We start from the raw sequence: 7,590 nt of genomic DNA on the forward strand, positions 1-7,590 counted from the left end.
GGATGGAGGCTGAGGCCTGACTCAGCAAGGTACTGCCAACGCAGGTCCACAAGCAAAGTGGACAGATGTCAAGGGCACTGATCACCCACGCAGTTACAGGACGGTTCGACGGCTGTTCCTGGGGCTGACTCTACCTTAATGCTTAGTCTTGGTCTCATGTTTCCTCCAGCAGCTAAAAACCATCTAAGTCCCTGTGATACCAAGGACAGAAACATGCTGCAGTACCATTCTGCTGTAGGACCAGGGCTTAGTGGTCTTTCACAGTCACAGAGGCGGAGCAGGGGTCAGTCTCTCCTCCCTCCCACCCAGCTCTTCTCAGCTGGCAGGGTCCTGCCAGGGCATTCTCCATCCCACCCAGTGCCATGGGGCAGCACAGGCTGGGGAGTACCGGGCCCTCCTCTCCTCCACCCGACATACAGGACAACCTTCAGAGCCTAAGCACATGGCAGCTCTCTACCACTTGGCATCACACGCATTTAAAACCACAGCAATACCTGAGCACCCATGGCAAGATGCTCCCACGGTCAGCTCCAAGGACCACACTAAACGCCACAAGCAGTCTTTCCCTCCAACTTCTCCAGACCAAGAAAACCCATCCTCATGTGCCTAACCTGGTGCATAAGCAGCTTGCTCAGCATTTGCAGCTTCTGGCATCACTTGGCAGCTCCATCTGCAGTAGGAATGGTCTCCTTGGCTCCTGGCTTCACAGCAAGACAGTCAATCCACAGCCCCAGCAGGTCTAGTACATCTCCTGCAGGGAACTTCCAAACACCACCAGCTGGTTCCGTGATTTGAAGCAAGGGAGAGGAAGACTAGGAAAAAAACCAACAGTTGTCAGTGGGACACAGGGAAGGGACAAACCCAGCCTGTGACATGTGTTTCTGCCTGAGCCCGCAGGAGCGCCTGGCACAATCACAGCGGCTCCAAAGCACCACAGGGTGTTCAGAAGCAGTGCTGGGAAAGGAGTATCTTGGTTTATTTATGACTTGTGAAGCACTGAAGGGACAAGGCAGTCCCCTCGCCGCTGCCAGGCCAGCTGCTGCAGCTCCCCACAGCACACAGGGCTACGCTAAGAGGCACCAGGGCAGTCTGCAGGCACCAGCTCTGCCCTGAAAGTTAAATGGAAGCAGGCACTGGTCACTGCTGTTTAACATCTTCAGTGCTGTTTAACATCTTTGTTGGTGACATGGACAGTGGGATTGAGGGCACCCTCAGCAAGTTTGCCAACGACACCAAGCTGTGTGGCACGGTCAACACGCTGGAGGGAAGGGATGCCATCCAGAGGGACCTGGACAGGCTGGAGAGGTGGAACTGTGCAAACCTCATGAAGTTCAACCAGGCCAAGTGCAAGGTCCTGGGCCAGGGCAATCCCAGGCACAAATACAGGCTGGGCAGAGAATGGCTGGAGAGCAGCCCTGAGGAGAATGACTTGGGGGTGATGGTGGATGAGAAGCTCAACATGAGCCGGCAATGTGCGCTTGCAGCCCAGAAAGTCAACTGCATCCTGGGCTGCATCAAAAGCAGCGTGGGCAGCAGGGCGAGGGAGGGGATTCTGCCCCTCTGCTCCGCTCTGGTGAGACCCCACCTGGAGTACTGCGTCCAGCTCTGGAGTCCTCAGCACAAGAAGGACACAGAGCTGTTGGAGCGGGGCCAGAGGAGGCCCCGGAGATGCTGGGAGGGCTGGAGCCCCTCTGCTGGGAGGACAGGCTGAGAGAGCTGGGGGGTTCAGCCTGGAGAAGAGAAGGCTCCGGGGAGACCTTCCAGCCCCTGCCAGGCCCTAAAGGGGCTCCAGGAAAGCTGGGCAGGGACTCTGGAGCAGGTAATGTAATGATAGGACACAGGGTAACGGCCTCAAACTGAAGGAGGGGAGATTTAGACTGGATAGTAGGCAGAAGTTGTTTGCTGTGAGGGTGGGGAGCCCCTGGCCCAGGTTGCCCAGAGAAGCTGGGGCTGCCCCATCCCTGGAGGTGTTCAAGGCCAGGCTGAACGGGGCTTGGAGCAACATGGTGTGGTGGGAGGTGTCCCTGCCCAGGGCAGGGGGGTGGAACGAGATGATCTTTATGTTCCCTTTCAACCTGAACCATTCTGTGATCAAGAAAAAATAAAACAAAATTTTACCCGCTCTGGGCAGCTGCTTTCACAGGCCAAATACAACCATGCAAATTGCTCAGCCACAATCGCTGCGTTTGAACTCAAGCAAAATCCCAAAGGAATTGCTGGTTTGCTCAAGAAGATACTACAAGATTGACTTTCGCTTAGTCAAATATTTGACTGCATTTGTAACCAAAAGTCTTTTGCCAAAAAGACTGGGAGTTTTGTTAAAGAACAGCCATGGAGAGGCTGCCCCAGGCTGGAACCCGAGCTAGGTTTTTCTGATTCTTAAACAGGGCACCTAGTGCATCCCTAAAAAGAGCCTCCGCTCTCCACCGTGGAGGAATCGTCAGACTCCACAGCTTTTATGTGATCAAGGTCTCCCTGCCGACTCCCAGCACATCACATTTTGACAGCAGGAGCAGAGCGGCAGATTTTCATTTTCCACATAGAGATTGCCCAAGACAAATTGTTAAATTAGCTCCTGAGGTTCTTCCTTTGAACCTCTTCCCATCCTCTACCCCTCCCACCGTGAAATCAGAGAGCCATCAACAAAACCAGCCCCAAAACATCTCCTGCAGATTCTCCATGAGAGAAACCTTCCCATTCATGAAAGACCAGCTTTGTAAAACATACGGCCTCAAAAGCAAAGGGGAAAAAACCCTTCAACACACAAAGCAGGAGTGGGGTCACACGAAATTAGAAAGGTCAATCAGAACAGCTCATAGGTCTGTGTAGGGAGGATGAATGGTCTGAAAGAACGAAGTTGTGGAGCCACTGATAACATATTTAAAGTAGCTGGGGTTTTATGAGACAGTAACCACATTAAAAAGTGTAAAAAGTAAAAAAAAATATGCACCCCAGTGGGCCCAGGAACAGCCAGGTTTGTGTCTCCGCAGCCATCAGCGCAAGCGCCTCTGAGCTGCAAGGCCCAGAGCTGCAGGACAGACCCGCCGATCCCGAGCTCTCAGCCTCACTGGCAAAAAGCCCTTACCGGGTTCCCCATTACTGGGTCTGTTACAGGAGCGGCTCGAGAGGGTGCAGGTTTGATCTGAGCAGCCTCTCTCCGCCAAAGATGAAAGCAAGGCCCTGAGTACCCCACTCGTGACTTCCTCTCACATTGAAAAGTCTTCCCAGTGCATGCTGGCACCTGATCTCATTAAGAGGGAAGAGAGGGAACAGATGGAAACATAAAAAGAAGCTGTCAGCTGCCAACCACTGACCCCATCCTGACTCCAGCCCTCTCCACACTGCAGCAGGGGCACAACTGGCTGCTCTGGGAAGGACAACAAGGCCAGCAGGAGACGAGGAGGATCTCAGGTAGGCAATAAACAGCAGAAGCAGGTGAAATCTTGGTAAATAGGAACTCTTTTTGTCAGGACGAAGTTCATCTGCATTCAGGAAAGAAAAGGCAAGGGCTACGCCGCATTCTGGGAACTCTCCTGTCCCTGCAAACAGTGAGAAGCAGCGTGTCAGCTGAAACAGCCACAGTGTCTGAAGCCTTTGCAGCATGCCTCTGCCTCCAGGCGCCAGCAAACCCAGGAGCAAAGTCCCAGTACACTAGCTGGGACCTCCAGCAGGGCCCACAGGAATCTCACACTCTTACCACACAGCTTGTGGTTTAGGTATTCCGGCATTCTAGGAAGCCTCAGCAGACCCAGGTGATGTCCTAGAACCAAGAGAAAAGGTACATAATCCACCACCTCTTCAACATGTCTGCTCCATTCCTGTCCCCAGATCATCCCCCTTGGGCTCCACCACAGAGAACAACTTCCCCTTATAAAGCAGCACAGGGACTCCCAGGGCAACCAGGCCACAGAGAGGAAGCCTTCCCGGTTTCCTTAACCAACCCAAAACCTTCTCCTCTTTCCTACAGATTGAAAAAAAAAAAACCCTCCAACGCCAGAGGCAGCACATATCGCACCAAGATGGACCACACTGGTCCACGATGGACCAAGGATGACGCTGAAGGTCACAAATTTGCACTCATTTAAGTACAGCTCTGCCAAGGACCACGCAAGGTGTTTGATTTAACAGGGCTTGCCTCACAGGTAGGAGGCAAGCCCAGCAATACTTATTTGGGAAAAGGCAAAGTCACAAGGGCTAGCAAACAGCTCACGTTTGATACAGTGCTGCGAATACTATGGAGAGGCTTATCCAGCCTCTCGCCCTGTAATTAGCATCTCTCTAACACCTGAGCAGCTCACTGTTTTTAGCAACCCCTCCTACAAGAACAGGCTGAGAGAGTTGGGGGGGTTCAGCCTGGAGAAGAGAAGGCTCCGGGGAGACCTTCCAGCCCCTGCCAGGCCCTAAAGGGGGACTACAGGAAGAATGGGGAGGGACTCTGGATCAGGGAGGGGAGCCATGGGATGAGGGGCAGCGGGTTTAAATTGGAAGAGGGGAGATTTAGCCGAGATCTGAGGAAGGAATTGTTTGCTGTGAGGGTGGGGAGCCCCTGGCCCAGGTTGCCCAGAGAAGCTGTGGCTGCCCCATCCCTGGAGGGGTTCAAGACCAGGCTGGACGGGGCTTGGAGCAACGTGGTGTGGTGGGAGGTGTCCCTGCCCAGGGCAGGGGGTTGGAAATAGATGCTCTTTAAGGTCCCTTCCAACCCAAACCATTCCATGACTGTATGATACAGAATCAGCTTTCTTAGTAGAAAATGACATCTTTTACCAGACTAACAAAAGTATTACTGACAAACCTTATCCATACCCTACAGCATGCTGGCTGCATCAACAGATCTTCAAAACACATGCCTGCAGGAGCCCTGAAAGGCGGGGGCGGGGGGGCGGTGCGGGCAAAAAAGCACACCTCAGGTTTGGGACTAGAACTGCGATGCAGATGATATTGCACAGGAAAATTAAGGTATAAGTTTATCGTGCATCAGCTGTTCTCCAGCAACTGCCTACAAGCAGGGTCTTGTCCCATAGAAGACACAAGGTGTCCTACTCCACATTCGCTGCGGGGTTAGATGCCCAGTAGATCTGCAGTCAAGTACAGCTGCCTGCCTCCTGCTTGGTCACCCACCTAAAAACTTTGAAGAAAAGGGAACTGGAAGGGCACTGAGCATCCAGGTGGTGTCTTCAGCCCTCAGCATCCTCCATCACTTAAGAAAAACTGAATGGGGCAAGTAAAATTATCCCCGGGCACCGGGACCTTCTAGAGGCATCCGTCAGCTGCGCTTCTGAGAAACAAATATTTACAGTTTCTCTTTAGCACAGCCTCAAGGCAGATAACCTTCTTTTAACCCTCCCTGGCTGCTGCTCCCACCTTTTTAATTAGGCACTGGATGCTAATTTCTCCCAGACAGGTTCATAATAACTTGCTGGGCTGAGCGCAGAAAGATGGCTTCGGTTTAATTTTCCTATGACTAGAAGACAGAGGTTTCCAAACCTGCTTGGAAACTAGATTATTATTTTTTTTCCTGGCTGGTCTCACCAGCACCGATAACTCCTTTTATAAATGATCTCTTATTAAAGATACATCTGGGATTAACCGAGCTAGCTACATCAAACCTTCAGAAGAAATAGCCGGGCTGCAAAGGGAGCTGACGAATCTCCTTACGGAGCAGATCTGGGCAATTAGCCCAGCAGTGAGACTGGTCAGGAAGCCAGCTTGTGAATAACACTTCTTCTCCGTGAGCAAAAGCAGTGACAGCTTTGCAGGCCGACTCTGGAAGGCTCCAGCTGCCAAGAGAGCCCAGCTCCCTCCTCTGCTGGTTTGCGAGCCCTCCCTCCCCAGGCAGAGGATTAGAGAGCAAACCTCCCCTCAGACGGGACATTTCAGCCTATAATGGCAGCTCCAGTCCCTGGGCTTAGCTTGGCTCCTCTCCACTGCTCAGGAAGCTTTTCTGCCTCGTTGGGCACACCAGTCCCTCCCTCCCCTCAACTCCAGAGGGGACCCCGGGGAGGTCAGAGCAGCCCCTCCATGCTTTACGGCTTGCTGGGCTGCATCTCTGTGCAATCCTCAGTCCCTGCACATAAGGGCTGCTCTTTTTTTGAGTCTCACTGGCAAAGCCAGCTAAAAAAGCAGCCGGGGAGGAGCATTCATTTGGGAGAGCAGGATTTCTCCTTCCCAGCGAGCAGCATTTGCAGGGCAGCAGACAGACTGGCTGACATTTGCAGAGGGCTCTGAAGGCACGTAACCCTCTGGAAATGCCCATCCTTAGTCCTGCTATTCTCGGCCCACAAAGCTTGTTTGTCTCCCACAAAAGCTAGGAGAAACCGCTCAACTCCTGCACACATCCTATCTCCCTGGGAACTAATCCCACGCTCGTCCTCCTCGACTTAACTGTCCATTTTGAGCCCACAGCAAAATTTCAAGGCCTAGAAACACCTGGCACAATATGAAAACAAAGGTCAGGTATCTAAGTGCAACCTCTCCCGGGGATGCATGCCCACAAGAAACCTTCTCTCATTAGGCTCATAATCCAGGTAAGCCTGAAAGAGCTGCTCTTGAAGAGAGAAGCAATACAAGGAGCACCCCAGGGCATCCCTCCCAAAGCCCTGCTGCGTCCCCTGGCAGGGCAGGGGCTCCCTGCCTTCCCAAATTTCCCCCCTTTGACACGGCCGTTTGCCCCAAATCTATGTCCAGGTCCATCTGGCAAGTTCACAACAACAGCAGTTGTCTTTCCAGCAAAATAAATTCATCTAGGAGAGAAAAGGCAGCCAGCATCTGCTCCCCGGCGCAGCCTGCAGCAGACAGGAATATTGCTACATTTCAACATATTTTATAATGCTTTTTTTTTTTTCTCTCTTCCTTCCCCTCACTCCTCACAAAGGAGACTGCACAGGTCGGCGGTGGGATCAGGCACAGAACCACAGAAAAATTTAGGTGGAAGGGACTTTGGCTGCCTCTGGTCCAACCCTCCCACACAAAACAGACCATTTCAAAGTTAAATCAGATCGTGCAGGGACGCATCCAGCAGTGTTAAAGATCTCCCAGGATGGAGATTCCCCACCTCCCTGGATCACATAAGCCTTTACCTGCCTTTAAAAGCACCAGACACACACATTTGTCCTCACCTACAGCACCGACTCTGAGAAACGCGGTCTGTTGCGATCCCGCAGCCCTTCTTCTGGAAGTGAATCTCAGCACACGCCTTCAAAGTCCTTGGCTCCCTGAAAAGAGGAAAAAGTCTCCTGTTTGGGGTTTTTTCTGTTTTTAAGCAGCCATCTGTTGAACTATGGTCTTGAGGCCAAAATGCCAGCTGCTTCATCACAAAGAAGGAAGCCAGTGTACAGCAGAAAGGCACTCAGGTTATCTGCCTTGCGCATCCAAGTGCTTGAATATGCGCGATGGACCGATTATCCCATGGAAATAAAAGCAATCTATTTTAGCAGCCTTTATCTTCGGTCCTGCAAATGTAATAAGATACCTGCCTCTTCTTCACGCTCTCTTGCGATCCACCAAGGCGGCCAGTCATCGAGGCCGTGGCATGAGCACCAGTACATTCCTCTGTCCATGAGGTGCTGCCAGAGAAGCCCCTGGTTACAGACC

General features: G+C 52.3%; 1 protein-coding gene across 1 annotated transcript in view; it reads right to left on the reverse strand.

Annotated features, from left to right (window-relative positions):
• The window catches only part of HYDIN (HYDIN axonemal central pair apparatus protein), a 188,174-nt gene extending 180,584 nt beyond the window's left edge, over positions 1-7,590 (reverse strand). Inside the window, exons 1-2 of the mRNA XM_074583386.1 lie at positions 7,469-7,590; positions 7,116-7,207 (exon numbers count right to left, since the gene is read on the reverse strand). The gene's annotated coding sequence lies outside the window, so the exon portion shown is untranslated. The remainder of the gene's footprint in view (positions 1-7,115; positions 7,208-7,468) is intronic.

This window comes from Larus michahellis, chromosome 4, assembly GCF_964199755.1.
Source record: "Larus michahellis chromosome 4, bLarMic1.1, whole genome shotgun sequence".
Lineage (NCBI taxonomy): Eukaryota > Metazoa > Chordata > Aves > Charadriiformes > Laridae > Larus > Larus michahellis.